Genomic DNA, 19,977 nt, shown 5'->3' on the forward strand with positions numbered 1-19,977 from the left:
TTTTTTTTTTCTATAAAAAAATTTCTAACGTCTGAACCAAATCACGTTAGTACAGCCTCAGTGTTGGCTTTCTACCTTCTCTATGTTGTTCTACTTTGCACGATAAATGCTGCTAACAATAATAATTAAATGTTCTGCACCGCATTGTAATACCTATATAATATTAACAAGCAGGCAAATGACTGTAGTAATTTCCAAAGCACATTTAATTAGTACAAGAGGGCATTGTATGTGCAGTGATTCAGTGTTTTGCTACTCGCACGGCAGTTACGCAGCTGTTGCTAATGAGCTTTTTGATTATTACAATATATTCTCCGTTCTGAAAGGCCCTCGGAGTCGAGCTCTTGCAACAGTAATTTAATGGCGCTGGGTAGAGCTCTCGAGGAGAAGCATAAAAAAGACTCGCGTTCTGGCCTTTAAAGCAGTCGTGTGCTAGCCAGCTAGATTTATGCGTGCTCCGGTGCGCCGTCCGTTTTGAGAAATGGTGTGCGGCGTGCTGCCTCGCTGCCCTTTTCTGTAGCAATTCATTTTGCTGTTTTGTTTAATATCATAACGCAAACTCACAATTCCCGAATCCCGTTAAGCCCATGGCGTGTGTTCTTGGGTTGCCCTTTGCTGGGAACCCGCTAATATGTACCAGCAAACTTAGTGCAAACAGGGAACTTCCATTAGCATGCTAACTAAGCTTGAGTAAACTGCTGATCTGTTTTTACTCGTTCAGGTCGTCTGGCTGCTGAAAGAAACAATAGACCTGTTGCAAAAAAAAAAAAAAAAGTGCCGGTTCGGGTCTCACTTTTTTTCCTGTGACTGTTTTCACATCTTTCAACCTAGTGAAACTGAAAGGATGTAGATACCATGTTTATAAATATATCCCCCCCCCCTCTAGCCCATAATGGCTCCTGGCAGCTTTCTTGTTTCTTAAAAGGTTTTGAGATGGAGCACATCAATACAGTAGGTCATGATACAGGGTTTTAAAACGATTAGTAAATATAGTTTTCGGGCATATCCCTTAAAAAGTCTTGATATCCTTGCAGCCATGTCAGTGTCTCTTTCCTGCGCACACACCCAGCATTCGGTTCGACACCAGAACAGCTTGTCTGAGTCTCTGCGGTGCACCACGTCTGAGGTGTCAGCTGTGTTGTTCTCTCACCGCTGAGATCAGGCCCTCAAATTCACAGATGGCTGCTGTTTTTCGATTCTTCTCTAGCTTGGTGAAAAATCACTTCATACAATTTTACCCTTACTTGAAATATAGTCAAGGCGAATATAGTAAAATAGCAGTAATAGTCTGTATTTACTATGTTTAAGTTCAGACTGAAACTTTGAACATGTTTCGTCCATGCTTATAGATTACAGAGAGTCGCACTGCGTCCTTAAACACAGCCGGTAAGCCATACGGAAGAACTGGATCTAGTTTGTAGGAGATATTTCCCGAAACTGCTGATCTCCTGGGATTTTCTATTCTAGCACATCAGTTTATACAGAGTTGCTCAGAAAACATCCGGTGAGCGGCAGTCCTGTAGACGGAAAAGCCTCGTAAGTCAAATAAGCACTCTTTATAACCGTGGTGAGCAGAAAAGCATCTCAGCTTCTCTGAGTGTGTTGGACTCGCAGGACTCTTCAAAGATCAATGTTGTGTACATTTGAAAGTAAATGTGAGTGTGTTCTTCGGAAATGCCTCCCAGGAGAGAGAGGCGCCGGCAGTATGTCATTAATAATCTGCTCTTGAGTTCATCTCTGGACTGCAAAGCAGTGCTGAAGTCACCTGAAAACCATATGCACACATACACCTACACAGAGAGAGAGAGAGAGATAGAGAGAGAGAGAGAGTCAAGGATGAATGGGCAATGACACATCATCCTTTATGCGCGTGCTGTGATCACATCAGCAAAATCTGCTCGCCTCGATTTCCATTTCTGTTCAGCGGCTCACCTCGTTAGCGCGAAACACAATTCTGCTGTCGTAGTGACAAAGCAAACTCCGTGTCACAGTCTCCAATGAAATCTTTGATAAACATTTATGTGCACCACAACATGTCGCCGTGTGTTGCCATGACATCATTTTCCTGTTTTGCTCCGCGATTGATCCACACCATTTGCCCACACCAGCACCCGTCAATCACCTGTTTCCTTCTTCATGATGAATGTGTTTGGCTGGAAATCTGCTACAACAGTAGTGTGGGGTTAAATCAGGATATTACACTCTTCACAAGGAATAAAAGAGACCCTTCTTTCCCATGACTGCTGTACTATGTCTTTATGCAACAATACACTGCTCAATATGGTGGCAATAAAGGAGCAGAGATATGTCAAATTTCATAATTTAGTGCAAATAGTGTGTCTATACTGACAAATTCAGGGAAATTTAGTACTATTAATGTAATGCCGGATGATCCACCTGATCTAATGTAACAGAAGGGGCAGAGACACCAGGGTTTTCTATTGTGTTATTCACAAGGCACCATGCACGCACTCATTTACACCTAGGGGTAATTGATCTTCGTCAATCCACCTAATACCATGCTTTTGGGAGGAAACTGGAGAACCCAGAAAAACCCATACAAACACTATACATAACCTCAGCTTAGGATCAAACTATCATTTTAGGCCTTGATTATTTAGCAAAATATACCACAGATGGGGGTCATGGTGCCTTAGTGGGTAGCACATGTGCCTCACTCCTCCAGGGTTGAGGGTTCGACTCCTGCCTCTGTCTTGTGTGCGTAGTGCGTGCATGTTCTCACCATGCTTTGCGGGTTTAATCCGGGTACTCCGGTTTGCTCCCCCAGACCAAAGACATGTGTTATAGGCTGATTGTCATTTCCAAATTGTTCATAGTGTGTGAATTTGTGTGTGAGTGTGTCTGTGATTGTGCCCTGCAATGGGTTGGTACCCCATCCAGGGTGGCCTCCACTGTGTGCCCCAGTCTCCTGGGATAGGCTCCAGGCTTTTCAGGTGGTACAGAAAATGGATGGATGGATGGATACCACAGATGGGTAGCTAATGTTTCATAATCTGAATGCATGGTATGAAAAACATCCTCAGTCCCATATGTGAGGACAGACTACCTTTCTACCTTTTTTGTAATCTTACACCATTTTCCTACCCATTACCCATACACCCATTAGTGTATTAGAGAATAAGGATCATACACCAATGTCATATCAAGCAGGTCAAGAAGAACAGATGAAAACAGCAGTAATAATGTACCAGTGATCATTATTGGAGCCGCCAAATAAGCTTGCTCCCTCAACCCACCCTTGCTGTCAGACTGGAACTTATGAGCGCTTGCAAATTGGTTATACATGTAAAGGGTATGAACAGTAGCTTGGATCCTCACTTGCTCTTGCCAGCGTACCAGCTGAAATAAAAGGCATGGACAACTCCTCCCGAGTCACCTCCCATTCATTTCTCTTATTAAAGACCAAACCTGGACATAAAGAGACATAAAAGAAGGAGCTCACCTTTATTACGTCATTCATCTTCACTCTCCATATTGTTCCCATGACTGGAAGGCACATACAATAAAACCAAGATTTAAAATGTGGCTCATCTTCTCTTTGGGGACACTTAAGGGCATTGTATTGTGTCAGCAGCTGGGAGGTTGAGGAACTTGGACAGTGTGGATGCGTGAAGATGTGTGTAGCTGTGTGTACTCATGGAGTACATCCAGCCGTCCATCCATGCATCCGTCCATCCATTTTCTGTAACGCTTATCCTACACAGGGTCATGGGGAGTCATGGACGGGATTCCAAACCATCACACGTCATAGTCACAGACACACTCGCACACTTATTCACAAAATGCGGACAATTTTGACTGGGAGAGGAAACGAGAATACCCAGAGGAAACCCCCAAACCACGGGGAGAACATGCAAACTCTGTGCACACAGGATCATGGAGTACATATATACCTTCAAATCTACATGTGCACATACATTGTTTATATATAATGGCAGTAGCACGGTTCCAAGAATTTGCTGTTATTTTGTCATCCATGTGCTTTTGTTTGTTTTGCTATGTGCCCTTCTTTTGATTCTAGTCCTGTCTCCACCTCGGTCAATGGTTTGCTCTCCTAATGTGTGTACCTGTTTCATGTTAATCCCTTGATTCATTTGTTTCTTCATTATCATGAATAAAAATATTTCATTATCAGTATTCCAATGCTGCAATATAACTATGAATAATAACCTGTCTAATTTTGGGGACATTCCCCGGAATGTGGTGTAACGTCCCACTTACACCATATTCACATTAATGTGGCTGTATACAGTCAAGTCACACAAGTAGCTTGAATTCTTTTGATTTTACTGCCTCCAAAGCTACAGCGAAGACAATCACTGTATTCATTATAACTTATATAACGTATAACTTCATTATACATTTCATCTGGATACCAAATTAAGCTCGTTAGTTAGCCGATAACAGCTACAACTGATCATTGTGTTTTGATAATGCACCCTATCTAATTTTTGCCCACTTTTCCACTGACTGGGTGCAATTCAGCTGGAGTTTGTTGGTACCTGTTTTGATTTTTCACCTGCCTTTCCAGGTATTCTCACAATTTTTCCTACAAAGTGTCCCAGTATTCCATCGTGCATGTCAAATACTATACAGAAGGTCACGTCTACACTACATTTGTATTCCTGGAATGTGAAAATGTTAATGTTGTGTTCTGGACATAAAACACAAAAGACAACCTCAGAGTCTGGCCAATAAACCGATTATCTGCTTTTATGATCATTTACATTCATCCAGGTGTGCAAACGCTTGGCAGTGCACAATACAACACTGATATTGGTGCACTTGTGCCTGGCCAGGAGACCACCATTTTTGTTTAGAATTTGCTTTTCATGGCTCTATAATGACGCTGAGTGTTGACTAGAGGTGAGTGTGATTTCTCAAAGCCAGCAGGAGACAGACAGGATCTTAAGGGCGCATCTCTTCATCTTCTTTATCTCCAGCACAGCGCTGCTCTTCCTCCTCCACTGATGCATTTATATTACTCATTCTATAAAGGCTAATTCATTTAGAGCCATCAGAGCTGTTTGAACTCATTTGGCTGTTATTAAAAGATCGTGGGTGATACGGCGAGAAGCGTTCTCGCAAATTCGATCAGGCACACATGGCTGGATGGAAATTATCTAAAGGAATGGCACTTTGGCTCGTAAAAGCGAAATGGGTTGTCATAGAGCTTGATTAGAAACGCAGCTGTCTGCTTGCGTTAGAGTGTCTGTGACATGTGAAAGTTGTCCTGCTGGGTTTGGACAAAGTGACCTTGAGACATCAGTGTGAGGGAAGAGGGTACAGAAGAGAAGAGAAAAAAAGAGAAGAGGAGAAACAGAATCAAATTGAAGTGTAGAGATAAAAGGGTAGAGAAGAAAAGAGAAGAGAAGAGGGTGGATGCCTCCGGGAAGAGCGCGTGGATTGTGACTGTCAACTGGGCAGCGGGATCATAGCCGGTCTGAGGTAAAGACACGGCTCCATTTTTTAAAAAATTAAAAAAAAAAAAAAAAAAACATTTAACTGGATTTCCTTCTCAAAAATTTTGGACGTGTTTTGTTTCCTTGTTGTCTATTTAAAAAAAAGAATCTATTTATTTATTTATTTATTTACAGGGGATCGAGTAGCCAGTGATGTCCCAGTGATGCCAGTGATGTCTGTGTGAATCTTAGGGTCAGTCATCATAAACAAGCAAAAAAAAAAACCCCAAGCTATATAAACAACATCTTAATAAAAGACAAGAGAAGAAAATAAAAGTAGAATAGAATTGAAGAGACTAAAATAGAAATGAAGAGAAGAGGTGAAATTAGAATAGAACTGATGAGAGGAGAGTAAAAATAAAGGTGAATAGATGAAATTAGAATAGAATAGAGTACATAAAATTGATAGAGAAGATGTGAAATTAGGATAGAATGGTATAAAATAGAATACAATAGAATAGAGTTGAATAAAAATGGAATATACGTGAAAAGATTAAAAATAAGATAGAATAGAAGACATAAAATTGTAATTGCGTAGAAGATATAAAGATGGAATAAACCACAGATGAATAGAATAGAATAGAATGAATTACACTAGAATGAAATAGAAACGAACAGAATTCAATAGATAAAAACATGATTGAATAGAAAGAAATAAAATTAGATTAGAGGAAATATTACATAATATAATTCAGAGCTGAGTGGAATAGAATAGAATATCATTAATTACATCAGAATTGAATAGAATAGAACAGAGCAGAACAGAATAGAGGTTAATGAGATTTTTTTTTCACCAGCAGTATTTTCCCCAGTGCAGTAGCGTATCGTGCTGTTATCGTGTTTGAGTGACAGTCATCTAAATAAACACACAATAAGGATCAATTCATTTTCCTCAGTGACTTTGTTCATCAATAAACAAATCAAACCGACGTGTTTTTATTGGCTGCTCACATTCACAAAGCAACGTCTCTTCCCATCTCAGTGCAATAATCAATATTCACTCCACTCCTGCTCTCTAATAACACCCAACTGTGGACTGCTGTCACGCATAATTAACTTACACATCCATGATTATATAGTTACTTTATTAGCAAACACTCAAGAGGATCAGATTTACTCCAGACACAAGATAAGAGACTAATCACGTTTCATGGCCGATATTTATTTGAATATTTATACCACTGTCGCTTCTTCATTCTTATTGCTCAGAACGTGCTCATTCATTTTCAATACCAGCAGCTCTGACAGCAGCGATGGCTGTAATTCCCACTGATTATAGTTGCTATAACGTAAGTGATGACGGGAAACAACTTGTTTCGTGGACTTCCCACAAATGTAACTATAAATGGATAAAGATTACCACTAGTCGTTCTGTAATAAATTGAAAATTGTAACAGTTGACTGTGTTATACGAGGAATAAAACAATGTGGGAAAAGAATCCACGTAAAGTGACAGTAACTGCACTTTGTATCACAACACAACACCCAGTTGTTGATTATTTTCCTATAACAGCATCGCTTTTTTTTTCTTTTTTTTTCTTCTAGTTTCCTGTTTTAATGTGTCATGTTGCTCGTCTAAAGCGTTCTTATATCAGAGCCTTATTACCAAATCAACAACAAATTGATTTGCGTGTACAATATTGTAGCTAAAATCACTCCACTGCTAGTTCGTTGTACATAATTGCTGCATAAATCTCTTAGCGCCGAAGGTGTCCGACACACGGGGCGCTATAACCAAAAGCCGATCATTTTACAGTCATTTTATTACCCGGAGCCCTGGGGAAATGTTCACGAACATCAGGGGCTCGTTTCCACTTATGCTACCGCGGCTTACTGAAACGATTTGTACTCTATTACTCTCGAACCTCTCGCCAGCTCGAAACACGTCTGGTTTGATGTATGTTGCAGTTTTAATATTGTACACACACAGGGAAACCTCAAACGTGCATCGATCTTTGTGTAGTACTTGAGTGTGTGTGTGTGTGTGTGTGTGTGTCTGTACATTAAAAAGTATTGACAGGTTCAGTCTTATTCAGTCAAATATTTTACACTATAGTGGTTATTAGCTTCGCTGTAGATACTGAAGAATTCATAGTAGCCATGGAATAATATCACTAATTATTTAAGAAAAAAACAGGATTTCAAGTATTGAAACAGTAGTGTGTTCACTACAGCAAGGAACCCATTCAAAATGTGTTATTTCTACCCCATTTACTCCCAAATTTGCAGATTCTCACCCACTAGCCAGCTCTCCCCAATCCTATACCAGCTACCAACCACAGAGGGTGAAGGATAACACGTGCTTCCTCCAACCTCCTCGTTCTTCATACATGAACTCCCAGACTCCCATGATTGGCCAGAGTTGCTGTATGTATTGTAGCACTTTGTTGACTTTTATCCAAATGGAAGTTGGAGGACAGTTATAAATAAAGATCTCCATCAGCATCAGCTCTATAAATAAATATCTATAAGCTATGACAAGCCATCTTTTCCATACTTTTTTTTTTTTTCCGCTTCCTATAATTGGTAGTGACTTGAATACAATCACAAAGTCCAATTCAACACACTGGGCAGTTTAAGGAAATAATACAAGGATAAAATGATAACTGAGATGATCCTTCTTGCCTAGTTTTGGCCTTGATGGTAGTTGGCATCTAAAACAATTCACATTATAGTCATCTCTGACACTCATGTGTGGATTTTTTTTTCCTAAACAGTAACTCAATTATACCAAACATCTCCCATACATAAATCCTCAAATGGCGCTTTCACACAAGCACGTTACTCCATCCATCCATCCATCCATTTTCTGTACCGCTTATCCCACACAGGGTCACAAGGAGTCTGGGGCCTATCCCATGGAACTCGGGGCACGAGGTGGGGGACACCCTGGACAAGGTGCCAACCCATCGCAGGGCACAATCGTACACACATTTACACACCCATTCATACACTACGGACACTTTGGAAATACCTATCAGCATACAACACATGTCTTTGGACTAGGGGAGGAAACCAGGGAGGTCCCAGGATTGAGTCTGATTCTCAAAAAGTATGACTGCTATCCTTTTGTCATTTTACAAAAATTAAATACTATTTTGTGCTATTACCCTAATTTACAGCATTGCAGAAATGGAACATATACATATATATATATATATACATATATACGTATACATATACATATACATATACACCAAACTCAAAATGTTTTATGAAAGTACAACAATTTCAGTAAATTACAGTAATTTGTATGCATTATTTATTTATTTATTTATTTATTTATTTACAATATGGGGCTTTATTGTAAACTCACAGCATGTTCCTGTATACCTGTAGTAATACTGGTAATGAAGTTTTTATATCTAAAATATGCAGTAATCCTGAAACTATAGAAATCGTACAGAATTTAGAGAATTGAGCATTGAAATTGCATCAGATGACAGTAATTAGTGTGAACGTCGCTAACAGAGTGGGTCATTTCACATAACAGAAATTACAATAGTGTGTAATTATTGATATTTTCTGTAAGGAGACTTTTTTTTTTTAACATTTATGGAAGGAGTCACCAGTGTCAGTGTTTTGGACTTTCGTTAGGATGTAAGAGTTTATGTTTGCGGTTTCTCTAACATGACAAGTTGTATGTTTTTGGCTTATTAACTTAAAAAAAAAAGAGAAAACAACAACAACAAGGAGTGTTCTCTGCTGGTCCCGTGTTCTGTGTATTAGTGGCATTAAACCTGCCTGTAAGGCTGCGCTGTTTTCACAGTGGGGCACTTTTGAGAATAAGCACACCATCAAGATTTTTATGACTCTCATTATGTGTGTGTGAGGGGACGACTCACTGTGCATAAAAGCATGCAAACCATCCTCAGGGTTGCTCTGACTGATTTCCTCAGTCACATTTCTTCTCTTTCTTTCTTCAGTTTTTGCTTCAATTGCATTTTTTTTTTCTTACTTAGTCTTCTCTTTTGGTTTCTCTCTTTTGGTTTGCATGTGTGCGGCTGATGATGGTCATATTAATGCCCGAATGTGTTTTTTTATTACAGCTCCATCTAAGGGTCTCATCTGGGGGTGTTGACGTGAATGGAGATCGATGAACAGGATCTGTATTGTGCCACCACTTCTTTGGGACAGTAATACACAAGAGTGCGAGGTTTTCCTTTGTTCTTTTTTCTTTTATCAATAAATGACTCGTGGACAGCAGAGGGAAATGAAAATGAACTGAATAGTGTTGTAGAGGAGCAGGAAGATGCCTCAAAGAGATACTACACCTTTAATGAAGTGCCGGGTGAGGAGAGGACATGAGGGAACATGGGCTGCTTTGCAGGCATACTTTTCATCATAAGCTGAATCTATTGAGAGAGAGAGAGAGAGAGAGAGAGAGAGAGAGAGAGAGAGAGAGAGAGAGACATCAGAGTCTCCAGCATCAGGAGTGTCTTTCGAAGGTCATTCCACAACATATGGATAAACAAGCGGATAAAAAGTATGACATGACATTCTTTAATTAATAAGAAAAAATTAATAGCTGGAAAGAATGCACTTCGGGGTGTGATTTTATAGGACAGTTGCCAAAATATTCCATCGTGTTTATTCCTATCAACTTCTAGACTACGTATGATCAGTAGGGCTGCTTCCGAGGATAAGCGTATAGCTAGCATCTTTGGTGGGTGATAACTTACGCTAATGCTAGGCATCCTTTCAGAAACATCTCCGCTTGTATAAACTCTATTCGACAATTCTGTCCCTCTCTGTCTCTCTGGTAAAGCATTACTGTACCACAGATGTTAACCCGCGGTTGTGTTTTTCATCTTTTCATCCATGTGCTGGTGAAAGCTTAACACAGTAAAGACTAGCATGTAGCTTGCTAGCTAGAGATTCTTTTTTTTTTTTTTTTTTTTTTTTTTAAAAAAGCCTAATGAATAATAAAGGCAATTAGCAGTTGTGTGAAACCTTTTAAACACCCGTCTAACATCCTGTAACAAAACAACATGATGGATAGAAATGAATAATGTTGTTAGCTAACTGATTTTCCCATTTTAAAGCTAGCATTAAAACTACGTAATAACTGCTGCTCAGTGACTAATCTCAATTTTTTTTTATCTTTTAATCCTCGAACTAAGATCAGCTGATATACTGTAACATTCTGTGCATATTCTATTTCCACTGCAGATTACATGTCATTGTAAAAAAAACGTATATTTTCCAATATCTTTCACGTTGCTGCATTTCGACGTTGTTTTCCAAAAGCGCTATTTCCTCCCCTGCAGCTTTATAAGCGTAATTTATTCAACCTTTTAGATGGCTGAGAGGACAGGGGCGAAGGGCTACACATTTTAGACATCATTATATTACTATGCTTGTCTGCCTGTGAGTTCTTTTTTGTCAGAATCATTTTAATGCCACAGCAAATGGTGCTAAAATCTCATTACATGCCTGCTTTTTTACATTTTAACTTGCCTTTTATGACACAACAACTATTTCTCTGGCTAATAAACCTCACTCCCTGTCAATGAGGCTCTTGTTTCTTGCTAAAACAGGGCTAACTGTGATGGTTTGTATTCCCTGGCCTTATCAGTAGACACATACGGATGTGTAGCTGATGTACTAGGTTGTACTGAAATAACATTTAAGTACAGTGATGTATGATTACAACCATAACAGTGTAACATCTCTAAATATTACAAAGCGCTAGCTATAATATTTCTTTTTTGTTCTCCGTGCACCATGCCTAGTAACTTTACTTTACTGTCTCAGTTATTGCTGTTTTTATGACTTTGTATGCCGGCGCTGTTAAATTGATGACACCCATTGTGAAATTCACAGCTCAGCAATAAGCCATCAAAGCTGTCTCTTGTACCCAAAATCCCTGTTCTGCACACGCACAGGCTTAGTGGCTGTGGCAGGTATGTGAGATTTCAGGCCTTCAGCTAAGATGATCCATCACGATGGCCAACAGGTAGAGCTCATCTGTCTGAGCTCTGTTTTGTCTCTGCTGTCTCTTGCGGTGCTTGTAAATGAGGTGTGAAGACTCCCAGTTAATGAGCGGTTCTGACGATGACATGGATGGTGAGGTTTTATATTTGGATACCGAAACCGAAGTCATATGACGTGAAGCTGTTAAGGAAAATTAACCTTGCTCAGCCCTGGACATTTGCCTAAACGGCTCATTAGTTGCATGCCTGTAAGCCATACTTAAGATTTGAAAACAACTTGCTCGGGGTGATATTTATGATTAATCTAGACACATATGTTTGCTTAAAGGAATCAAATTCCCACTTAGAGCAAATGTGATTATTCAGCCATGGCATGTTTGGCATTTGATGTTTGCTTTTTTTTTGTTTAGTACTGGAGCGTAATGTAGCTGAAAAATAATGGAAGTCTTGGAAAAGCTCTTGCCTTTAAATAAATGCTTTGGGGGGAAAACGGCATATTTGACAAATTTAAAGGAAAATCCTCCCTGAACTTGCATATCCATCCATCCATTTTTTCTATACGGCTTTTCCTACACAGTGTCATGGGGCTTGTCCCAGGAAACTCGGGGCACAAGACAGGGGACACCCTGAATGAAGTGTCAACCCATAGCAGGGCACACACATTCACACAGTACAGACAATTTGGAAATGCCAATCAGCCAATTGGTTTCTCTCTTTTGGTTTGTGCATGTCTTCGGACTGTAGGAGGAAACCCCCAAAGCATGGGGAGAACATACAAACTCCACGCACGCAGGGCGGAGACGGGGTTGGATCCCCCAACCCAGGATGTGCTAACGACTTAGCCACCGACTTGCTTATCAATTTTTATTTAATATGTGGTAATCAGTGGTGTCCAAGATTGATTGTTATAAAGAAATTCTTTTTAAAATGGTTCAAAACTCAGTGATATTGGTCCATTGTCACGTTGGTTAACAATTCCCTACATTACCCACAATGCCTGCTGATACCGACCTGCTAGTAGTGGTGCCAATGGGAATTCATCTCAAATCAAGTCAAGTCACCTTTATTTATATCCACATTTAAAAAACCGTTGTCAGCCAAAGCGCTGGACATCATCTCAGCTATTAAAGCAATAAGTCAAAGGAGAAATATAAACATTAAAAGGCATAACCACAGATAAAAGACAGGATAATAACAGAAGACCTGATACTATAGATCTTGAAAATCTTCAAATGCCCGGGAATATGTTTTTAGATTGGATTTAAAAATGTCTATGTCGGGGGATGCCTTTATGAAAAGTGGTAAGCTGTTACACAATCTCGCCTTAGACGACCTCAAAGCTCTGGAGGGATGTTGTCTGCACTAGGTTCATCTCTACCTAAGGAGAGTGATGCAGCGGTGCTTTAGTCTTTTAGTCTCTTATCAAACAAATCAGCTTCCAAATCTGCAACTTTTAAGCTAATAAAACTGATCATGTTCCTTTGCATTCTGGAACTCTGAGTCCATCAAATAAACTACAAAATGGAGCAAAAGGTTTGTAAAAGGTGTGTAAACAGTACAGAAGCCAATAGACCAGAATTATATATATATATATATATATATATATATATATATATATATATATATATATATATATATATATATATATATATATATATAGCAAATGTATCATGAACTAGAGGCCATCTTAATCACAGTGTCAAACTGTTTCATTTATAATGAATTCACATTCTTCAAAGGCATTTCTCATTTCCACTGATCTATAAAAACGGCTGAAATATATTAATGTAAATCATGTGCTTTTAAATAATGCACAAATTTATGCACTCTTATGTCAAGTCAAAAACGAGACATTCTCCTGTGCCTCAGGTGACATAGATATAGAGATATGCATGTCCGTCTTGTGCTTACTGAGCTCGTAGATTTACGCTCCTTATTACCTCAGCGGAGCGTTTAATTTCCTGTGCGTCTAGGGATGTTAGTGTTACAAGCAAGCAAGCAAGCAAGCAAGCGTGTGTCATGAGTTAGCGATCATTCAGGCCAGCACGCCATGCCAGAGACACGAAGCAAGTCAGAATGCCTGCCTCCTACTGCGAACACAGGTTTATTTATGGCAAGAACAATGGAGCTCATTCATCACCTGATTGAAAGCTTTAAAACAATCCTTTTAGCTCGGGCTAAATGAAGTGCGTGTTATGTTAAACATCACCTTTATTCAAAGCCTATTCATACCTCGGTTATATGCTGAGCATCTAAACTTCTGGTCATCGAGCCCTCGGCTTCTTTTCAGTCTTTTCAGTTCTTTTCAGAGGAACAAGCTCCTGCATGTGTAAGCTGATAGAGCAATGAGTTCAGAGATGAGAAGGGTCATGGATTAGCACAAGACGTTGATGCAGAACAACAGAGTGTGACCTTGTTTTTACAATTGAAATAGAATGGAATTACTTACAGTATGTGCATGTCAGCTATAATAATTGACTCAAAATCTCATCATACTGTAGCTGGATACAACAATTAGTGCCTGTATGAAAAGATACTATGAAAAGGTTCCTATAAAACCAAACCAAATACAAGCCCTAGTTTGTTTTGATCTCCCCCCGCCCCGGCCATTAGGATCATGTTTGATCCAATATGGTCTCACACTTTTTCATGGAAATTCGTAACAATTCCCACAACTCAGTTCAAAGATTTAAAGGTTAGGGTTGGAGGAGAGGTTAGCATTTGACCGTTTCATACAAATTTAGCATGATATTAATTGCAATTCAGTTACGTTGTTCATTCAAATTTGGGGGCATGGTGGCTTAGTGGTTTGCACATTTGCCTCACACCTCCAGGGTTGGGGGTTCAAACCTGCCTCTGCCCTGTACGTGCGGCGTTTGCATGTTCTCCCCGTGCTTTTGAGGTTTCCTCTCCCAGTCCAAAGACATGCGTTTTAGGGTGATTGGCAATTCCAAATTGTCTGCAGTGTGCATGTGTGTGTGTGTGCGAATGTTCCCTGCAATGGGTTTGCACCCTGTCCAGGGTGTCCCCTGTCTTGTGCCCCGTGTTCCTTGGGATTGGCTCTAGGCTCCTTCGCAACCCTGTGGAGGATAAGAGGTATGGAAAATCAATGGATGGATGTTCATTCACATTTGCTCACATTTTAGAGTTCTGGTTTGATCCAACATGGGCTCACACGCTTTTTTTTTCTTCAACAGTTAAGTTTCGGTGAGTCTGACTCAGATACCTGTTTTTGGCTGAGGAGAGTGAAACCTGATGTTGGCTTCTGATGTTGTCGCCCATCTGCGTTGAGATGCTTTTCAACTCACCATGATTGTAAAGAATGGTCATTGTGACGTCCTGCTGAAACCAGTCTGGCCATTCTCCTCTTCAATCTTTCATTACTAAGACCTTTCCACCCACAGATTTTTGGGTGTTTTTGTTGATGTTGTTGTTCGCACGATTCTGTTAAAAAACTAGAGATTGTTTTGTGGGAAAATACTTTTTAAATACTCAAACCATCCAGTGTGGTACCATGGTACTGCTGCTCTTGACCTGTATCTGCATTATTTTATGCATTGTCCTGTGCCACATGATTGGCTGATTTGGATAAAGAACGAGCAGGTGTTGTTTATAACCTAAATTACCATACATTCATGTTATTTGTTGTTTGTTCGGATTGAGACAAATATTTCATGAGATCGGGTTTGGTGATCCGTTTTACTGGTTTCGTTTCTTTTATATGACAGTATATGCTCCCTCACTCAGTTAGCAGCTTTTGCATTTTTAATCATGCAAAGCTCAGTACATTTGTCGGCTTAACATTAACATTAAACAAAGCCTGGAAAGCTTATTGTCACTAAAAGAAGAATGATCTGCATGATTACACCCATGGTGCTGGTAAATGATTATAGTGCTAAAGCCATTTAATACTTCCCAGGATTACTTGAGCTTTTAGTGCCTTCCATACCATATCATGTAACTAATGAGCACACCATTATATAGCGGGCATGTTTAATTGTCCTAGCAATGAATGGTAAACCACATTTGCCTTTGTGCTGGCCATTATAGAGTTACGAGAAACATTAAAAAAAAAAAAAAACAACAACAACAAAAAAAACACTTGTGAGTCATGGCAGTTAGATGGAGAGTAAGTACAGGATGATTAACCCCAGTCCCATCATTAAGCCAAAGATAATGGCCTGCATGCACTCTCGTGAGTCAGGCCGGTTCATTAACAAGTGCTATATTGCGCTGGTGAAGAAGTGTAAGAAAGCACATCACCTTCAGTAACGTAAGTGCAATCAGAATGATCCCGTTTTACAAAACGACATTTAGCTTTATGTCGGTGTGATGCTAAAATAAAGGGGAAAAGTGTATGAGTGTAGTGGAGTAAACAGGACTGACAATGACCGTTCCACCCATGACATGGCCTCCGCAGGGAGGAAGGATATACCCTACTTCCCTATACAGACTCCCAGAGAGAGAGAGAGAGAGAGAGAGAGAGAGAGAGAGAGAGAGAGAGAGAGAGAGAGATGTGATGCTTAGTTTACTATTTAAACCTGAGCTTTGTGCAATGTTTTTGGAAACTCAATCTTTTATGCCATAACCAAGATTAGATGGGAGTTTAAAATATAATCTAAAATATATTATTATTAAGCAATGTGTTATATCCCAAGGTCTTATTGATGAATAATTAGAATGATGTGGGACACACACACACACACACACACACACACACACACACACACACACACACATAGGTAGCTTCATTCATTATATATATATATATATATATATATATATATATATATATATATATATATATATATATATATATATATATATATATATATATGTATGTATGTATGTGTGTGTGTGTGTGTGTGTGTGTTTCTCACTGAAAATCTACACTCTGGGTTGGAAAGAAATCAGCCCCAGCCTTACTTATATCTTCTTCATAACATTCATTGTATTTTTTCTTATGACCACTGGTGGTGCTGTTGCACACAGTTACACAAAAGTAAAATATAAACTTTATATTTAGATGTTTGTTAACACACAATCTGATGTAAAGTCCACAAATGAAACCTATGTTGATGTCTTATTATCTTTAAAAGCCCTATCAGCTGCTCCTGGTCACAATTGGTGTGACACTTTTAACTAACATTTCTACTAGTTTTCTACTATTTTCTACACTTTTAACTAACAGTGTGAAGCAAGTTATTATTACAGGATATATTTTTAAAGATGTTATTTTTTGGAAAGTCACAGCCTAACTTCAACATTTACCGAACGTTCTAACAGCGTTCTCTGTAAGACTGTAAGATGGACGGCCATTTGAATGAAAGGCTGCATCAGAGTATCTACAAAAAAACAAACAAACACTGAAAGCACTGCCTCCCACGCTTGTTTTGCAACTGCGAGCAGAGCCGATTAGATGTCACTTGTTTGTTCTTTCTAGACTCGAAAACGCTCTCCACCTATCAGCCAGAAACTTCATCTGTTCCTGATAGGTGAAGTCAGGGGAGGAAGTATGTGGAGAGAGACAGGAAACAGGAAGAGGCAGGAATAAATGAGAGCTGAAATAGCGAGAGTGGAAAATTCCCTCCTGCTGTGCTCTAGTAGAAATGCCTCAAATGTGTCCTTGAAAGACTCAGCACTTGTCCTACTGCATGTGTATGAGCAAATATGATTTAAGGGGCATGATGGGAAAAGCTGAGTTGCTTTAAAAAGAATGTCAAGTGACTGTAAAGTCAGCATAGCGCGTATGACTGAGAGAACTGACTTTAGCACTTCTTTCTTAATAATTTCATCACAAGATATGAAATCGCTAAAAAAAAATGATGCAAGAAAGAATTGGCTATTACGTCAGACTTTTTCTTGCCTCTTTCTCCAGCAGGCTTGCTAAAATTCTAGCTAGTAATGTAGCAGGTATATAATAATGACATTCATATCCAACCAATAATACAGTGAAAAACTTTATGCCTATAATTTATGACTACAAGCATATTAATTTATCATTCATTCACTTTGTAGTGCCCACTTTAGCTGGTCTTTATCTTAAATGTATAAAGTAAAGGCAAATACATTTCAGGACAAAAATTAAAGCCAGAGGAAGATCTCCAATGCTGCCATATTTTGTCCAGTCTCTAATTCGAGCAATGCATGTCATTTATAACAGGCAAACCCAACGAGCTTATCACTAGACTGTAACCCCATAACAAATAGTTCACAAAGTGCGATAAGATATATGATGCTTGCACATGAGCCTCTCCTCATGCGTTTCCTCTCCTCCACCTGGATGGATGGAGTGCCATGTCCTCCATCTTAGAGAGCCTCTGATGGGACAAAGCAGCAGGAAAAACATGCGAGACAAGGTCACAGCACTCCCTCCACCCCGCCAGGCAGGAAGTGCCGAGGGGCTCGGCCCTTCAGAGACAGGAAGTACAAAGTGCAAACCAGCAGCGGCATCCCACCCCTTCCAACCAGGAAGTACACAGAGCTCGCACACCCCCCGGTGCATACCAAAGACTGGGTTTTGAGAAATGAGCACAAGGGGATTTTCTGACTTACAAAAATGACAAAAGATAAACACACATTATGCCATAAAATGGAGCTTATGACAGATTGTACATGGTGTTCTTATTGACCTGTGGTAGTGTGTAATAGCTTGTAATTGTTAGTGTATTTGACAGATCGACATGTGGCTAGTGTTTTAGGAGTGTTACCACATGACTGACATATAGTGACCAACATGGGGCTAGTGCTTTAGGAGTGTTACCACTTGACCAACATTTAGTGACTGACATGTGGCTAGTGTTTTAGGAGTGTTACCACATGACCGACATGTAGTGACCGACATGTGGCTAGTATTTTAGGAGTGTTACCACATGACCGACATGTAGTGACCGACATGTGGCTAGTATTTTAGGAGTGTTACCACATGACCGACATGTAGTGACCGAAATGTGGCTAGTATTTTAGGAGTGTTACCACATGACCGACATGTAGTGACCGACATGTGGCTAGTATTTTAGAAGTGTTACCACATGACCGATATGTAGTGACCGACATGTGGCTAATGTTTTAGAAGTGTTACAACATGACCAACATGTGGTGACCGACATGTGGCTAATATCTTAGAAGTGTTACCACATGACCGACATGTAGTGACCGACATGTGGCTAATGTTTTAGAAGCGTTACCGCATGACCGAAATGTGGCTAGTGTTTTAGAAGTGTTACAACATGACCAACATGTGGTGACCGACATGTGGCAAGTGTTTTAGAAGTGTTACCACATGACCGACATAAGGCTAGTGTTTTAGAAGTGTTACCACATGACCGACATGTAGTGACCGACATGTGGCTAGTATTTTAGGAGTGTTACCACATGACCGACATGTAGTGACCGACATGTGGCTAGTATTTTAGGAGTGTTACCACATGACCGACATGTAGTGACCGACATGTGGCTAGTATTTTAGAAGTGTTACCACATGACCGACATGTAGTGACCGACATGTGGCTAATGTTTTAGAAGTGTTACAACATGACCAACATGTGGTGACCGACATGTGGCTAATATCTTAGAAGTGTTACCACATGACCGACATGTAGTGACCGACATGTGGCTAATGTTTTAGAAGCGTTACCGCATGACCGAAATGTGGCTAGTGTTTTAGAAGTGTTACAACATGACCAACATGTGGTGACCGACATGTGGCAAGTGTTTTAGAAGTGTTACCACATGACCGACATAAGGCTAGTGTTTTAGAAGTGTTACCACATGACCGACATGTAGTGACCGACATGTGGCTAGTGTTTTCAGAGGCTTGCCATGGTTCTTTTGCAGAATTAAACCTCCATATTTATGGAGAAGATTCCATGCCAGAAACAAAACATTGCTCTTACTTCGTTGTATCTCTTCGGTGACAAAATATCAGTGGGAAATTGCTTTTTTTTTAAGAATTACAGCCTGGCTTTGCTTCGGACATAAATGCAATTCCTTATTTCATTGTATTCCAGGTTTCATCAGTGTGTTTCAGACGAGCTACACTGAAATGCGATCACTAATCACAGCTCTAAGCAGTACATGGTTGTAATCAGAGAAAGAACTGAAAGCGTTATTCTCCAGGAAGCATAACTGTCTACATAAAGGAACATCCTTTATAAGCGTAAGCGTGCGTGGCTGAAAAATTAGCATGTTAAAGATTCAAACTTTTTTTTTTTGAAACCTGTTGATGTTCTCATGAAGCGCTAAGCTATAGACTTTACACCTAATCCGTCTTTACAGCTAATGGAGCTCCCAGTCAGTGTGATTTATTAAATTGAAACGTATTTTGGATATATTCTAAAAATACAGACTTGACAGCTTGTTTCCCGTCAGTAGCCAGCTCACAGAGATTGCACAAAGTCCGATTATGTGGATCTGTGCCAAAAAAAAAAGAGAAAACCAATGAGAAATGCTTTCACAAATGATCAGATATTAACTGGTCCACCGTGAAAGCACTGCAGGCGTTCACATGTTGAAGTAAACACATCCATCATGCAGTAAATAATCTAATATCTGTCAAA

Source organism: Ictalurus punctatus, chromosome 21 (genome assembly GCF_001660625.3).
Source record: "Ictalurus punctatus breed USDA103 chromosome 21, Coco_2.0, whole genome shotgun sequence".
Taxonomy (NCBI): Eukaryota; Metazoa; Chordata; class Actinopteri; order Siluriformes; family Ictaluridae; genus Ictalurus; species Ictalurus punctatus.